Source organism: Thunnus thynnus, chromosome 3 (genome assembly GCF_963924715.1).
Source record: "Thunnus thynnus chromosome 3, fThuThy2.1, whole genome shotgun sequence".
NCBI classification, from domain to species: domain Eukaryota; kingdom Metazoa; phylum Chordata; class Actinopteri; order Scombriformes; family Scombridae; genus Thunnus; species Thunnus thynnus.
Window position 1 is genome coordinate 21,815,571 of NC_089519.1, and position 18,137 is coordinate 21,833,707.

The following is an 18,137-nucleotide window of genomic DNA, read 5'->3' on the forward strand; positions in this document are numbered from 1 at the left end:
CTTGAAGTTTCTTTCAGTTAAAGGGAGGTTTTTCCTTGCCACTGTTGCCAAATGCTTGTTCATGGGAGAATGTTGGGTCTCTGTAAATTAAAGAGTACGTTCTAGATCTGCTCCATGTGAAAAGTGCCCTGAGATGACTTCTGTTGTGATTTAGAGCTATATAAATAAAACTGACTTGACTTGACTTGACTTCCTTTTCTTTGAGAGGACCCAGTCCTCGACCAATGCCACCCCATGTCAGGCGGATCCAGCAGAGCCCCTGAAATGTTGCTGGCAGCATGGTAGAGAAACTCCAACCAACCAAGTGCAGAAAGGAAAAAAAAACATAATGCAATAAGGAGGCAAATGAAAAGAGAGGGAGAGGAGTGATAATGAACGATGGGAGAGGAAGGGGAAAAAAGGTTTGTGTGTGCGTGTGCGCAAAAGGTTTTGAGCGAAGTAGTGATAATAATAGTATTTACAGCAGTAATAGTAGCTCTAATCTTATTTATTATTGTCATGGTTGTTGCCACCACTGCCTTCACTACTCATCGCTATGAAATCTTAATTACAGGCTTCGTTACAGTGTTTCAACTTCAAATGATTTTTAATTTGACTTAACCTTTGTGATGTGTACTCATGTTGTGTACACATGAGCACACATGCACAACTCACACATGCACAAGACAGGGTTATCCTACTGCATGCTTTGCCACTAAGTGCTGCTTTAGCTAGTTGGTGTGTGTGTTTGAACAGACGTGTTTTCTTAGCTGGACTCAGGCGGAGACTGTAGGTACACACAAATGCACAAGGGGGCAGTCTGAAGCTGGAGGCAGAAAACATTCAGTCACTGTATAAATGTATTAATTTCGACCAAGAAAGGCTGATAGCAGCTCGAGGTTTCACGGTTGAGGGTAGAAAACGTTTTTTGTTTTCTAACCTCAAACATGACATTTTTGTCATCAGAAAAAATCTCTGTCCCCATTGTCAATCCACAGTGTAATAGGCTTACAGTAGTTTTACTATTTGAATGTCTTTGCTCAAATGTGTCATTTTAATTAAGTTTTAATTTTCCTTAAAAAATTATTTCATTTTCTTTACTCTTGAGAATTGCAGGTGTCCGTACCAGCATGCATTGTGAGGTGGGGGAATACGCTGGACAGGTGACCAGTATATCAAAGAGCAACACTGTTAGACTCACATTTGCTCTTATTCATACCTATGGTGCTTAATTTAGAGAATAAAATCCAGCTGACTTACATGAGACAGAAAGCCAGTTGCAATTTATACATGATAGTGTACCGTATTCAATTAAAATATAAGAAATATACAGTGTTTATACATATAATTGCTGTTAATTTAATGTATAACATCAACCTGGGGGAATGCAGTTGAAAATTACACATTTACCAACACATTTACATCATATTGATGTTAATTATTAGTGTTGTCCCTAAATGGGTAAAGTTTAAGACAAAGATGGAATGATGTGTTTGGATAGACTTCTGACAGATGTTTTATTTCAACTCGCAAAAAAATTGCAATTTTTTTTCTTTTATTTCTTTTTTTTTTTTTTTTTTACAGTACTTGGACATTGTGTCTGGGTTTCAGGTCAACAATTAATGATCAAAAATGTGGAACTAAATGAAAAGTAGCTTGTTTTAAGCTCCATACCTGTCAGATTTGGTGAAAAAAATGTCATAAAATGTCATTCCTCATGGATACAGAGGGCTGATTTTTTTAAAATTTCTTTTTTAGTGTTTCTAAACATCATAACTGCTGAGTTATAGGACAAGTTTGTTTGGCACACAGAACACAAAACACACTATTGTAATTGCAAAGGAACGTAACATCCACACAGAATAAATATTAACTCCATGTCACAGTTATCTTCATTATTATATTTTGCTGCAAGATGGTCAACACCTGACATTTCTGCCATGTATTGGATATCAGTTCACTGGGTTCGTAGGAATGTGTCTACAAACAGACAGACAGATGCCATAATTGCCCCACGATGAATAAAAATAAAACTGACCACAAAAATGCCATCTCCATATGTATCTTGTTATTAAAAATGTTTTTTTTTAATCCCCATCAAATAAAACATGCAAAAATATTCAGTATTCAGTGCAAGAACATATGAAAAGCAGAAACTTGGAGAAAAAAAGATTACATTCATAATTAGAAGCTGCACAAAACCCACTGTTTCAAACATTTTACATGAGAGATCTGTGATACAGTTACACATTGAAACAGTAACAGAAGTATATTTTTTGATTATCTAGGTAGACATATTTTATGTCAAAGTTTCTTTGAATAAATGCGGCAAAGACATGACAGTGCAGTGCAAGGAATGGGAATATTGGTCAAGAGGCTGAGTCATGATAAAAACAGTCCGACAGACTGATGAAGCAGAGAGTCAGGCATTAAAGGCTCAACACTCATCCCTTTCTTAAGCTGAGTTGATCTGGGGATGATGGTGTGTGTGTGCCCACTGAGCATATATTTCACCGGCATGATGTCAGCATCCTCCCACAGGTGTCTCCTCTGCCGTCCTGAGACCAACCTCCAGCAAAACTCATAATTACACCCAGACTGAGGGCCTGTCTCAATTTTAAATCACAATATATCACTACATTCTTCAGGTTTTTACATTGATCTTGATATGATATGAAAAAGAGGTGAACAACACATTATGGTGATTAAAATGGGATTAACGATGAAGGGAATCACTAGAAAGATACATAAGATTGTAGAAAAGGTGCTCAACCAATACTGAAATGTGAAAAAAACAAAAAAAAATACACACTTAGCACACATTTCCATATCACTTAGTGCACTCTCTGTTGTTGAAGAATGACGTGAAAGTGATGTAGAATAAATTTGCTGTTCTTGCTTTGATCAGTGAAGTTTATCCGTTGTCTCCTCGCGGGTTCTCTGTGGTCTTCGTGGTTTTGCCTGGAGTTGGGGTTCGGCCTGGGGTTGGGGTTGGTTTTGGTGTTGGAGGCACAGTTGGAGGTGGAGGTGGAGGTGTGGTAGGAGCGGGTGGTGGCCTTCGACACAGACCAGGAAAGATACGGCAAAAAGGGAACCAAGGCCAGAGTCGAATTCCTGGGTAACGATTGCCTCTCTGCATCAAGCCAAAATAAACACACCAAAATAATTTTATAAAAATCATTTTTTAAAAAGTTGTTCTGCTATGTAGTTGATCTCTCACTATAACTGATAAATGATTAATTTCATCCTTACCTCATCACTGTCAGACTCACTGCTACTATAGTGATAATTCATTCTTACCTCATGACTGTCGGAATCACTGCTATGATAGTGATGACAATTCTGCAAAAAACACTGCATTAGCTTAAAATCATACCTAACTCATGAAAATTGCAACAGAAAAGAATAGTGTATTGATTCTTTTTTTTGTACTTACGGCTACAGGAGAGTTGATCAAGAGGAAAATTATCAGAAGAGCAAACTTCATCTTCAACTGTAATTCAGATCCCTTGATAATTAGAGCTGCTTGAGTGCTGCAGATGAGTACAAGTGTAAACAGCTTAATAATGAATATAATATCACACGTGTGTTCTCTACTATCGAGCTGGACCTCTCAAGAAACTCTTAGCTTTTAAACAGCCTCGCCGTGTCCCACATTGCTCTTTCACTTTAAAGGTGTTACTTCATCTCAGATGCGGTCGGTCTCTAGGCAGCCTCCGGACACAAAACCAAAATAGGCGTGAACAGTTTCGTTACCCGACTAGACTGCTTTTGTAATATTGAGGTTCACATCCTGTTTATAATCCTGTTAGACTTAAAATGTTTTGTGACACATTGTCAGCTGAATGAACCACTAAGCCCACTTTGTACAGCTGACACACACACACACACACACACACACACACACACACACACACACACACAGACATACACTGTATCCATTTGTTTGAAGAATGTCATACGCTGTAACACTTCACAGTTAGAGTTTAAAAAGAATTTGAAATATTTGCCGTGGAAGTTGGGGAGGACTGCTGATGTTTAAGTGCTCCATACTTGTGAAACCTTAATATCTGTTGCCTAGAGCTTTATTTCCACCTGCAAAACAATACTTGCTCAATCCTTTCCAAATACGCATGCTGTAATCATCTTGTTTACTCATGGTGGATCTCTTTTATTTCCTCAATAGCCGTCATTAAAGTCTATGATCTGTTGCAAGTGTTGTCTAGAGTTTTTATCTTTGATGATCTGGAGATTTAAATTGTTTTTTATTTCCTATGATGGACCAACAGTTAGAATTAAATTTTGATACAGTGCAGAGAGAGAACCATAGTTCAAATGGGAGAATTTGTGTCTATTGTGTGGATTTGTGTCTACTGACACAATTTTTTTTCCAACTGTAACAAAATCACAGCAAAACTCTGCCTCTGATAAACACACAGACATTTGAAAATATATACATAAATTTGTCCCTCAGGGACAAAATTAAGGAGAAAATCTGAATCTTCTGCATTATTTACATCCATGTTTACTTGCTTGAAGTCTTTTTCTTCTGTTTTTGTTGGCACGTTACTTCATGTGCATAAACGGGGACCCACAACAAGGACAAAAACTCTACCTTTAAGGAAAAAATCTGGGTTTTAAGAGGATAAGTTCATATTATAACCATTTTAATTGTTTTTTTTGTAATATGGTGTGTTGTTTTTGTACAGTATTTTCTAAAGATCACTCATCAGTCAAACAATGTATGTTGTCTTTCTGTCTTTCTCTTTTTTGTTGATAAAATTTAGTAAGTTTTCCTTTTCTGTTCAGCTATTATGGGACTGTTCATGCCAACAACCCAGGTCTGTTGATGACAAAATGTGTCTCTCTACAAGGAAATTACCCATTTTTATTACTTTAAATCTCATGACAAACAGATAATAAATAACAGCCTCACACTATCTGTTGGTTTGAGATCAAATTGCATAGGAAGCTGCTCTCTTGTCATTTGGAGGCTGTTTCTAGTGTTCTTTTGCTAAAACATTCCATAAAAAAAATTAAATTATGATATTTTCATCCCTGATGTGAAATTAATGTGAAGATGTATCACCAGAGGAAACCCAATTTTACCAATTTCTACTGGAAACAGTCTATGGAAACAACACCAGAAACAGCTGCTGACAGAGAAGATGAACGCAATTTCATTAAGTGGGAGACCGATTCATTCATCACTGTGTTATATCAAACTGTAATAGAGGACTTGTTGAAACAGGAATGTGTTTATATGGAAAATGTATGAATTTGAGAAAAGGAGAGTGTATATCAGACCTTTACAGCCAATCTTCCAGGATATGTTTTTTACTCTGTTGATATGCCTACAAGCAGTGCCCATGTAATCCATGCAATCAAACAAAATGTTGCCACTGAGGATATTTTAATGTTTTTCTGCTCATTGAATTTCCAGAGAGAATCTCACAAGGTCAAACACAAACTCAAGATTGTTACTGTGATATTGCACATTTGTTAAATATATTTATTTCCTGCTGTGGGGTTGCTATGGCAATTCTTGTCTGTGCCAGGACCCTGATGACATGTCAGCTGACTTTAACAGTTGCTTAGTGGCTATTGTGTGTCCTTCATGCAGCTACATGGCGATCAGACCAACATGCACAGTTACAGAATACAAGTACATATCTGTGGCAATTCTTTACCTACAGCAAAAGAAGAAGCAATTGATTCCGATGTTTTATATATATATATATGGTGATTTGTTGATTAATATATATGTGGGAACAGAAGCAGCATCAGGCACCACCTTGATGAAGGCGAGATACCCAAAAATGTTTGGTGAATAAAGCATGGTATACTGAGTTGTGTGATGAGTTTTAAATTTGATGGACTTGCACTGAAGCTCACACTGGTCAGTACCTTGCTATGTCTGTGTTCTCAAAGCAGAATAAAAGAGCTTGTGTCCCTACTAGATAGCATGTCCTTCAAGACTAAGAACCCATCACACTATATTTTATGTGAGTATGTTTTGGGTGAAATAACATCAGCAACTAGATATTCAGAAAGTCAGATGCTCATAAAATCAAGACAAGGAGGAAATTAAGTGCATTTTAAAGGTTCTTTATTGCTTTCATGTGATTTTAGCCAGTAATTGGCTCAGAGTGTAATCACATCATTGTGTAGGTGTTAAAAGTTTTTGAAACAAGTCCTTGAAGACCTTCAGCAGCTGGAGCAGCTCAGTAAACTGGGACATGGACATGTTGTTGGTGTTGGTGCTGGTGGGAGGACGGCGAATCTGTAGGGAAAAAGAATCAAGAAGTGTATACAAGAACTTATTTCTATTCTGTTTTTATTCAGTCTGTATTTCTCACTTAGGTGGTTAGAACTAGGAAGTTCAAATGAATAAAAATTTGCATCTTTGTCTCTACGCATCCAACCTAAATACTGACCTCCTCACTTGAGCGTTTCCCAATCACATGGTCAGGAAGAGCCTTCGAAAGTAAGTAAAACAAAGTTAAGCAAGTTTAGTAATAGTTTAATAGCAAACAGTCCTTGTTGTAAATTATGGTAGAGTACAGAAAGTTTGTGTCTTACCAAAGTGCTCGAGACAAGCATCATGACCACAAGAAGAGCAACGATCTTCACTCCGAATGCCTGCATCTGAAAAAAAAAAGAGTGAGAATCAAACCAATTTGTCACAAAAAAACCACTGCAAATTACTGCTGCAGCTAAATGCAAAGATCCTATCTTGGCCTCATTCTATTGTCTATTGCACTATTGTCTATCTATTACCTCTCTGAATGTTCAGCTCTTTCAGATGTTGAACACAAACAGTGCTGTGATATTTGTTATTGGTGAGTCAGTTAGTCAGGCATATATAGTGTCTCTCAGCCAATCACAGCTGACAGCTGTTTTGCAATGTCCTTACAAAACAAATTAGTGTCCAAACATTTTTCTGTAACTCAATGCAGTCATGTTGAGCAATTAAGACTATTTCAGAGAAAAGGGTGGAGTTAATACTGTGTCCCAATAGATTACTGGTCTGACTGAGTGATTTATTGAATGATGAAGAAACAAACCAAAGAAAGTATGTATGAACTGTACAGACTACAGTACAGGATACACAATATACACTATGAATGTAGCAGCAGTCCAAAATGTAGTCATGTTAACATATTTGATTAAAAACTGTCTAATATTTTTTTCTATATCATCCAGCTACAGTACATGAAATGTGACCATTGCATATATTCCTCTCATTCATACTACTCATTCTGTATGAGCATCAGGGTGAAACATAAAGATAAGATGGAAATAAATAGATTTTGTCATCCTGTAATTTAGAAGCATTTGAAAGTTTATATGGTACCACAGTACACAGTATAAATATACAGTTAAAAATGAGACTCACAAAAAACAAGTAGAACAAAACAGAGTGAATGTCAACAGACAATTGTATTCATAACTTGTAAAAATGTAAAACTACTACTACTACTAATAACAATAATAATAACTGTAATTATTATACGGGTTGGGTGTAAATGTTTACTAACTAAAAAACACCAACATGTTTATTAATTTTTCCAGAGCATGTTTGTATGTGTTTTCTAGTAATGTATCTTTCAACAAGCAATATTTTTTAAATTGTATTTCATGCCATTATAAGGTGTTAACTGAATGTGGATCATTATGTGTTGTATCATCATTGTGTTATATAACTGTGTTGTTGTTATTTAGTTGTTTATTTTGTAATGTTATGTTAAGCTATGTTAAATTGAACAGCTGCTGTAATGCAGCAGCTAAAGAAGATCCAAATAAACAACAAACAAACAAACAAACGTGTCTTGGTGTTTTCTCAGTAACATATTGTTTAACTGCTAATATTTATATGTACTTAAAATTAAGATCTCAAAAATATTTTCCCAAGAAAATAATTTTGCTCTGCTCTTGCATGTATAAGTAAGATTAAGCAAAACATATGAATCACATAACAAACTGAAATGTGTCTGTGGATTCCTGCAAATTAGATTAGATTTCAAAACAGTGATGCGCCGATTAAGGTCTGAAACTGGATTAAGGGATTATGGGTCATACAATGAAAAAGTCACATAATTAGCCTCATGGTACAGCCAACTTTTTTGTGCTGGAACAAAGTACAAATATTCAAATAACAAAGTTCTCTATGTATTTAACACTTGCTTACAGATAAATCAAGGCGTAAAGGTAAAGAAAACACTTTATGCTTATAATTTGAATGAAGACATTACTTCCAGTAAGAAGCAACAACAAGAAGCAACACTGACAATATATATTTACTGACCTACAAATTGACACATTATGTTCCTTTAATGATTCATTCATTTCATTACACATTCCATTACTATAAAGATGCAGAAATGAACATCTGTACTTTACAAGTAAAAATGAAAAACATTTTAAAATCAGTTGACTCTGTGCTTTCTGTCATCCTCTTCAGAAGGGCCAAATAAATACTGATAGACTGACATAAAATTGCCATCGCTGCTGAAGGAAACCTTTCTCCATAAAGGAAAAAAATGCTTCAGTTTATCTGAAAATTTCAATATCACCAAAATTGGAGATACATGTTTTTTTATTGGACAGCTCCTGTTATGATGGTTTGATTAATTTTAAAAAATAAAGAATAGTTTCTTTAGCACTTGGACACTAAATTATGTTTTTCACTTAAACATTTCTTCCACATTTAGAAGAGTTAACCTATTTCTAATCTCTCACTGACAACTGGCTCTCTGGTGATTCCATGGATGATATGGATGATCGACTCACATGTTCTCTCACTGTGGATGTGTGATTCATTTTAAGAGGGAGGTGTTTTATTTCTACAGACCAGCTTACCGCTGCACATTTTGGGATTTGGTGGGCCTACAACAAATGCGAGGATTCAAGGGTTCTATATCAAAACCAGGTAGTGTAACGAAGGTATCCTAACTTTCCTTTTAACCCTAGTTCTATAAGCACAGGCGGAGCACCCTGCTGGACTCTATGGCTAACACTCTCCTCCAATCATAGGCATGCAATCGCCCACTGAAATCGGCATGTACATAGCCGGCCAATCAGGAGGTACTTACCGATTACGTGTGTCTCAGACAGTATATAAAGCAGCGTCTCGCTACCACTTCAGCAGATGACATAGGAGCGGCAGGGTCCACAGGTAGAGGGCTCCGCCTGTGCCTAAGAACTAGGGTTACAATATCCTAACCTTCGTTCTATCTCACACAGGCTCCGCCCTCTACTGGACTCTATGTGTACAGTAGGCAGTGCCTGATTAGGGCCCAACCCAGCCCAGTTAACATGAACATGAAACTGGGTGCAACCATGGCCTAACCTCGCAGGGGTCAAAAACCATACAACAGTCACCCTGCACACCTCCTCCCCTGAGTCATCTTGGATCATGGGAGAATGCAGGTGTATATTGCCCGGGGGGGGATTAGGTGGACCACTGTGGGGGATCCTTACCCGTCTGCTAGGCTTGGGAGATGCACTCACAAAGTCCACTAGCCTACTGGTCACTCCCTCTGCATAACACACCAACAGCTGTTCAGTGTACCGAAAAGGGGCTGTGCATTCAACATAACATGCCAAAGCACGTACTGGCACAATAGATGCAGTTTTGCCTCCCTGATGTTCCCATGGGGTGGAAGACAAAATGCCTCTAGCTGAATAGTTCTCAGCCTAAATGTTCTCCTTGTTCTTAGGAACAAAGGAGGGGTTCGGTCTGAGAGTAGCACCACTGTGGTCATAATGAAGCAGCAATCAGCTGGGGTGAGCTGACAGGCCACACAGCTCACTCACTCTCTTGCTGAGGTCAGCGAAAGCAGCAAAGCTGTCTTGAATGACAATACCTTCAGAGAGGAGCACTCCAGTGGCATATAGGAATCCTTCACTGGAGCCTCAAGCACCATCAGTAGTTCCCACTGCGGGGCGGAGACACACATCACTGGGTGTTATCTCCTAACCCCCCACAAGAAACGTTTCATGAGGGGGTGGGCGAAGACAGGTCTGTCGCCAAAGCCCTCATGACAGGAGGAAATAGTTGCTGCATACTACTTAATAGTAGCTCTGCCAGAGGGCTGCCTCATGACATGAGGTCGGTCCCCGTGTTTTTCGGACCGAGAATGTGGATGGCTAGCAGAGACAGGAGGTGTTCTGAGGCCCACAACAACAGGTTCTCTGCCATGTTCAACAGGGCTTTGGATTGGACTCTGCGCTGCCTGTTGATGTAGGCAATAATGGTACAGTTGTCTGTTCTCACTAACAAATGTCTCCCCTGACTTAAGATTTAATTTTCTATGCTCTCTGCCACAGCATGGCAATGTCAGTCAGTCAGTCTACAACTTTGGTCCACCAGCATCCAGCTATTGGATAGATTTCTACTTTATTGGATAGCTTTACATGAAATTTTGTACATACATTCATGGTCCCCAGTGGATGAATACTACTGACTTTGGTGATCACCTGACTTTACCTCAAGCACCACCAGCAAGTTGACATTTTACATTCACATTGGCAAAATTCTGTACAAATATTCATATTTAACCTCACAGAGCCTCAGGTGTGGCTGTGCTCTTGTTAAATTACAAACCCATCTAAACACTGAGAGCTGAGTGGACAGTTAAGTTGGGTAAGTACACTATGTGTTGAGCAGTTATATTGTTCTTCACTCTCATGTTTACCCTATGATTGATTTCTTTATTGTGCAATTCCTCATATAGTATACTGTTACTTGTGAGTACAAAGAGAGAGAGAGAGGGATATCCTTTCACTGTGTTATAATTTGTGCATTTCTGTTGGCATTAAGTACTATTACATTAAATAAGTAAAGCAGGATGTTCAAATGCTTCTGAAAAAGGAAAAACACAGTATATTCTTTGTCACTTCTTTATTTTTTTTTTGATGATTTATTTATTCAATTTCAGTTACTCCAAAAGTGAGGATATCTTGAAATCTTTAATGTGATGGTTTTTTTTCGGATTGTTGTCTCATTTTCTGCTGGAAGAGGAGGAGGAGCAGCTTAAAGACTTGCCAACAAAAGCCGCAGCAATGTTGCCAAGATTTGGTTGGGTTGATTGTTGGAGGAGAGTGACGGAAACTTGGAAACACAGAACAGAAAAACATTTACAGGACTTAATCAAAAATACTGATTTTATAGAATATCAGCAGATTTTTTTGTATGTAAGAGAATCTCTTGCAGATTCTGACCTCAAAACTTGCTGAGTGTATGACTCTGTCTTCCTCCTCAAAGATCTTCAAGAGTAAAGAGTTTCACATCATGAATTGTTGCGTAAATTCACATTATTTGTCTTTTATCTGAACTGAAAGCACCATATAAACATTCAACCTAACACAACATTAGAAAATACAGAATCTGGCACAACATGGTAGGTCAGAGTTGACGAGAAAACTTGCAGGAAAAGCACAACTTAACATTGGTCTCAGCACATAAGAACACTGAGTATGAGAATGTTACACTTACAGGAAGAGCCAAAGCGAGGCTCAGGAGGCATCCAAGCACAAATATGACCTTCAGCATGGTTTCAGTGATCATACCTGTTAATTATTAATTACCTGCTATTAACGAAATATCAACAAAATCACAATTCCTCCAATCACACTCAAATTCAGAAAAAAAATGATATAAATACTGTCAAGTCTTCACAACTTCAGTAGACTATTTAGTAGATGGTCAAGGAGGTTGTTGTAGTGTTGTTCTGGGAGTGAGATTCTCTTATATACACTTACAGGAGTGGATGTCATCTCATTAGAATATGAAGCATTGTTGAGAAAAATACAATTATTAGGAAATTGTCCATCTCCACATTTCAAGGTGTCCCTGATGATCACACACGTAAACCACAACTGCACCATGTAATGTGTCATTAGTCCAGATCAAGAATAATGTACTATGGTTGACTGGGATTTGGTGGAGCTTTAAGGGCTCTGATCAAAATAAGTGAGTGTACAGTACCAGTCGAAAGTCTGGACACCTTCCCATTCCCTTGAATGAGAAAGTGTTCCCAAAGCTTTGGCTGGTACTGTACGTTAAAGCTTTAATTTCCTATGCTTTTAGCCATATCAGTGGTGTGATGGCAATGTCGGTCTGTCCACCAACATCCAGCTATTGGATGGATTTACATGAAATTTTGTACAGAAATTCATGACTCCAGAGGGTGAATACAGCAGACTTTGGTGAACACTTGACTTTACCTCTAGCACCACCAGCAACTTGACAATTTACATTCACACCTTAGTCAAATATTTTAACAAGTGTTTGATGGACTGGCACAAAGTTCTGTAAAGATATTCATGTTTACCAGAGTATATATTGTAATAATTTTGGTGATCCTCTGACTTTTCTTCTAGAGTAACCATGATGTCAAATATTTTATTTGTCCAATACTGTCCAATACTAATTGCAAAATTGTAGTTTGTATTTAGTGCTAATTAGCAAATATTAGCATGCTAACACACTAAACTAATATGTTTAAGTTATTTAACTCATGTCTGCTAAACATCAGCATGTTAGCATTGTCACTGTGAATATGTTAGCTTGCTAATTTTAGCATTTAGCTCAAAGGGACGCTATGCCAAAGTATAACCACACAAAGCCTCGAGTGTGGCTGTAGTCTTGTTAAACTGTAAACCAGTTTAGTGCACATGTGCATATATTCTTCTTCTCTCTCATGTTTACCCCGTGATTGATTTCTTTGTTGTAAAAAAACTATACTGCTGCAGTGTCAAAGTGTAAACTAAATTGATTTCACTTATACAATGTAAGGTTAAAGAATATAAATATAATAGAAAATATAAATTACTTGTGAGCACAGAGAGAGAGGGATATCCTTTCACTGTGTTATCATTTTTCTAAATTTCTAAATTTCTGTTGGTACAAAGAATTAAAGAATTAAATAAGTGAAGCTCAAATGCTTCTGAGAAAGAAAAAGGGTAAAAAAACACAGTATATGCTTGGTCATTTCATTATTTATTTTTAATGATTTGTTTGTTCAGTTTCAGTTACTCAAAAAATGAGCATATCTTGAATTCTTTGTTATCTCATTTTCCTGCTGGAGGAAAAGATGGAGCAGATCAAAGACTTCCCATCAAAAGTTGCAGCAGTGCTGCCAAGGCTTGATTGGGTTGAAAGATGGAGAGGAGTGACAGATACTGGGAAACACAGAAAAGAAAACATTTACAGGACTTCATCAAACATACTGATTTTGATATGCGGAGCAGCTGGACCCAAATGCAGAGACTCAGCAGGCACAACCAACTGAAGAACACATTTATTGACTAACACAGGAACAGCTAACAAGAGTGCAGGCATGCAACTAGACCAAACAAATGACCCAACCAAGACTGAACAGAAAACCAGGACTTAAAAACTAACTGACCTAACAAGGAGATGAGGTGCAGGTGGGGAGATGGGCAGAGAAGTTCAGGAGAGGGGAGTGAAGTGACAAAACAGGAGAACAAACAGGGAGCCGATAGGCTGGGGGAAAACACAGAGCAGGACAGGGTTAATGAGAGTAATGCAGGGCAGGTGAGAGGAGGAGCACATGAACACAGGAGGAGTGAAGGAACACAAAAAAGAAACACAAAACCAAACCACAGAAAACACAACACCTCTTAACACAACCCAGCATGAATCAAACTGTCTCAGAAAACATGAACTTAGGTACACAGCACTACAAGCTGACTAATAAAGCAAGAAGGTCTTTCAAAGATAAGTCAGATAACATAAACGAGCAAAACCAAATGACCCAATGGACTAGACAACATAAGTGTAACACAGTAAAACCAAAAGAACAAAACATAAAGAGTCCCAAAACCATGAGTCCATAACAGATTTTATAGAATATCAGTAGAGATTTTTGTATGTAAGAGAATCTCTTGCAGATACTGACCTCTAAACTCGCTGAGCGTGTGACTCTGTCTTCCTCCTCAGAGACCTTCAAGAGTAAAGAGTTTCACATCATGAATTGTTGCATAAATTCACATTATTTGTTTTTTATCTGAAGTGAAAGTGCTATAAAAACATTGAGCACAGAACCTGGTACAACATAGTAGTTTAGAGGTGACTTAAGCAGTTACAGGAAAGGCGAAAGTTAAAGTTATGAAGCACAGAATGAGGACCAACAGTTTCATAGTTAAAACACAAGAATCCTCCCTGAAACAGAAACAGAAAAGATTTTAAAAATAACTAAATTGTCAGTTCAGTTGCTAAAACTATGAACTATGAATTATCTCCAATCTTACCTTCAAAGTCAAGAGTGGCGATGATAACAGTGGTCACTAACAGAGTCCAGAGGTGGATTTTGAGGTGTCAAAGGTATTTTGATTTTTCTATTTGTCCTAAAGGTGTGAAATGTGATGAAATTATGTATTTGGGGGGATAATCCTAAAAACCTGTTGTCCACTGTCCATGCAAGACTTAGAACTAATCTCATGGCTGTTGGGAAACAGTGAAGTAGTGTTACTGGACATGATTCATGTACAGTACTCAGCTTTATGTTGTTTGTGAACACGTCTTTAAAATAGTTAGATAGTGCCCACCTTAATCCTTTGTTAGTCCTTTTGACTTTGTCCATATTGTACAAGTGTATTTTGTTTAGTGTTTTATTGTAAAATGTATTGAGACACATGTTAGTGATTTACCTTAGATAGATTTTCACTTTGACATCTAGAATTTGTAATACTGAATTTATCTAAAATAACATTTGTATTTTGAAATCTACCATGAATAATATAAATGGCAATGTGAAAATGCTCAGCTGACATTCAATTATTAACAAAGATTTTTCCATCCAATTCAATTATTTAAAGGTACAGTGTGTAGAATTAAGTGGTATCAGTGCAGATTGCAACCAACTAAATATCCCTCCCATCACCCTCCCCTTCCAAGAGGGTAGGAGGACCTATGGTGGCCGCGAACTTGCAAAAAACATTAAAAGCCTTCTCTAGAGCCGGTGTTTGGTTTGTCTGTTCTGGGCAACTGTAGAAACATGGCGATGCAATGGAAGATGACCCTCTCCCATAGATATACTATAAAGAGCTGGATCCTGGACCGAAATTGGCGTCTATTCGGTCCAATAAGATTCAGCTTGCCTGGTGCATACGGGAAAAAAGGTTTCTAGCTTCTGGGTTTACTGCTGGGGGTATGTGGCCCACTGAATACAAGCAGCAGTGTTTCTCCCTCTAGCCACACACCTGTGAGTTCCTGCTCGGCCCAAAGACTTTATTGTGGTGACATCACAGATTTTTAAATTGCTTTTCTTGGTTTGTGGAAAGTTTTACAAATATAAAACCTCCATGGATCAAAAATTCATAATAGAAAGAATCATAATAGACATTGTTTGCAGTCTGAGGTGTCCTGTTAACAGTTTTACAAACGTCTCTTTTACAATGGTGGTCTATGGAGAAAAAGGCTTTTTGGGCCACAGGGAGATTTTTCACTGCAATACTGCGAGTGACCACTGTTGGCATCAAGTACTATAACATTAAATAAGTAAAGCAGGATGTTGAAATGCTTCTGAAAAAGAAAAAAGGAAAAACACAGTATTCTTTGTCATTTCTTTATTTATTTTTAATGATTTGTTTATTCAGTTTCAGTTACTCAGAAAGTGAGCACATCTTGAATTCTTTAATATGATGGTTTTTTCAGTTTGTCGTCTCATTTTCCTGCTGGAGGAGGAAGTGAAGCAGATCAAAGACCTCCCAACAAAAGTCGCAGCAGTGTTGCCAAGATTTGGTTGGGTTGGAGGTTGGAGAAGAGTGATGAAAGCTGTGAAACACATAAAAGAAAACATTTACAGGACTTAATCAAAAATACTGATTTTATAGAATATCAGTAGAATTTTTTGTATGCAAGAGAATCTCAGATACTCTGAGATACTGACCTCAAAACTCGCTGAGCGTATGACTCTGTCTTCCTCCTCATAGATCTTCAAGAGTAAAGAGTTTCTTATCATGAATTGTTGCATAAATTCACATTATTTGTCTTTTATCTGAACAGAAAGCACCATATAAACATTCAACCTAACACAACATTAGAAAATACAGAATCTGGTACAACATGGTAGGTCAGTTAATGTGAGAACTTAAAGTTGGTCTCAGCATATAAGAACACTGAGTATGAGAATGTTACACTTACAGGAAGAGCCAAAGCAAGACTCAGGAGGCATCCAAGCACAAATATGACCTTCAGCATGGTTTCAGTGACCTGTTGAAAAGAAAAAAAATAAAGATGAATGAACAACATGAAAAATATCAACAAAATCACAATTTCTCCAATCACACTCAATTTCAGAAAGAAATATTGATATAAATACCGTCAAGTCTTCACAACTTCAGTAGACTATTAAGTAGATGGTCAAGGAGGTTGTTGTAGTGTTGTTCTGGGAGTGAGATTCTCTTATATACACTTACAGGAGTGGATGTCATCTCATTAGAATATGAAGCATTGTTGAGAAAAATACAATTATTAGGAAATCGTCCATCTCCACATTTCAGGGTGTGCCTGATGATCACACACGGAAACCACAACTGCACCATGAAATGTGTCATTAGTCCAGATCAAGAATAATGTACTATGGTTGACTGGGATTTGGTGGAGCTTTAAGGGCTCTGATCAAAATAAGCGAGTGTACAGTACCAGTCAAAAGTCTGGACACCTTCTCATTCCCTTGAATGAGAAAGTGTTCCCAAAGATTTGGCTGGTACTGTACGTTAAAGCTTTAATTTCCTATGCTTTTAGCCATATCAGTGGTGGGATGGCAACATTAGTCCATCGATATCCAGCCATTGCAAAAAGCATATTAATATTTGCTAATTAGCACTAAATATAAAGTACAGTTTTGCAATTAGTTTTGAACAGTATTGGACAAATAAAATATTTGACCTCATGATTGCTCTAGAAGAAAAGTCAGTGGATCACCAAAATCATTACAATATATACTCTGGTAAACATGTATATCTTTACAGAACTTAGTGCCAGTCCATCCAATAGTTATTAAGATATTTGACCAAAGTGTGAGGGTAAAATGACAATTTTTGAGTTCACCAAAGTCAGACATATTCATCCTCTGAAGTCATGAATGTCTGTACAAAATTTCATGTAAACCCATCCAATAGATGGATGTTGGTGGACAGACCGACATTGCCATCCCGCCACTTGTGTGGCTAAAAGCAATGGGCCTCATTCACCAACTGTTCTTAAGAAGAAAGTGCTTCTTAAAACCCACTTATGCAAGTTTTCACGAAGATTTTGACATTCACCAGTGTTTTCAATGTTTTTGAACAGATCATAGCCCTTAAAGCTCCACCAAATCCCAGTCAACCGTAGTACATTATTCTTGATCTGGACTAATGACACATTACATGGTGCAGTTGTGGTTTCCGTGTGTGATCATCAGGCACACCTTGAAATGTGGAGATTGACGATTTCCTAATAATTGTATTTTTCTCAACAATGCTTCATATTCTAATGAGATGACATCCACTCCTGTAAGTATATATAAGAGAAGCTCACTACCAGAACAACACTACAACAAACTCCTTGGCCATCGACTAAATAGTCTACTGAAATTGTGAAGACTTGACGGTATTTCTATCAATTTTTTTTCTGAATTTGAGTGTGATTGGAGGAATTGTGATTTTGTTGATATTTTGTTTATTCATCTTTAATATTTTCTTTTCAACAGGTATGATCACTGAAACCATGCTGAAGGTCGTCTTTGTGCTTGGATGCCTCCTGAGCCTTGCTTTGGCTCTTCCTGTAAGTGTAACATTTTCATACTCAGTGTTCTTATATGTTGAGACCAATGTTAAGTTGTGCTTTTCCTGCAAGTTCTTTCGTCAACTCTGACCTACAATGTTGTGCCAGATTCTGTATTTTCTAATGATGTGTTAGGTTGAATGTTTATATGGTGCTTTCAGTTCAGATAAATAATGTGAATTTACGCAACAATTCATGATGTGAAACTTTTTACTCTTGAAGATCTCTGAGGAGGAAGACAGAGTCATACGCTCAGCGAGTTTTGAGGTCAGAATCTGCAAGAGATTCTCTTACATACAAAAAAGTCTACTGATATTCTATAAAATCATTTTTTTTTATTAAGTCCTGTAAATGTTTTCTG

At 37.4% G+C, this 18,137-nt stretch overlaps 2 long non-coding RNA genes across 3 annotated transcripts; both read right to left on the minus strand.

Annotated features, from left to right (window-relative positions):
• Positions 1-1,389: 1,389 nt before the first annotated feature.
• LOC137180566 (uncharacterized) lies at positions 1,390-3,804 on the minus strand. Its single transcript, XR_010927999.1, has 3 exons — positions 3,416-3,804; positions 3,280-3,321; positions 1,390-3,112 (listed from the first exon to the last, which is right to left on the minus strand). It is a non-coding gene; the product is annotated as an uncharacterized lncRNA (long non-coding RNA).
• A 7,080-nt stretch (positions 3,805-10,884) lies between these two features.
• On the minus strand, positions 10,885-13,958 carry LOC137180567 (uncharacterized). 2 transcript variants are annotated; one of them, XR_010928002.1, is made up of 4 exons: positions 13,908-13,958; positions 11,480-11,553; positions 11,206-11,250; positions 10,885-11,095 (listed from the first exon to the last, which is right to left on the minus strand). It is a non-coding gene; the product is annotated as an uncharacterized lncRNA (long non-coding RNA). The 2 variants fall into 2 exon arrangements; XR_010928001.1 differs by lacking the exon at positions 13,908-13,958 and adding an exon at positions 13,022-13,160.
• Between the last annotated feature and the right edge of the window lie 4,179 nt (positions 13,959-18,137).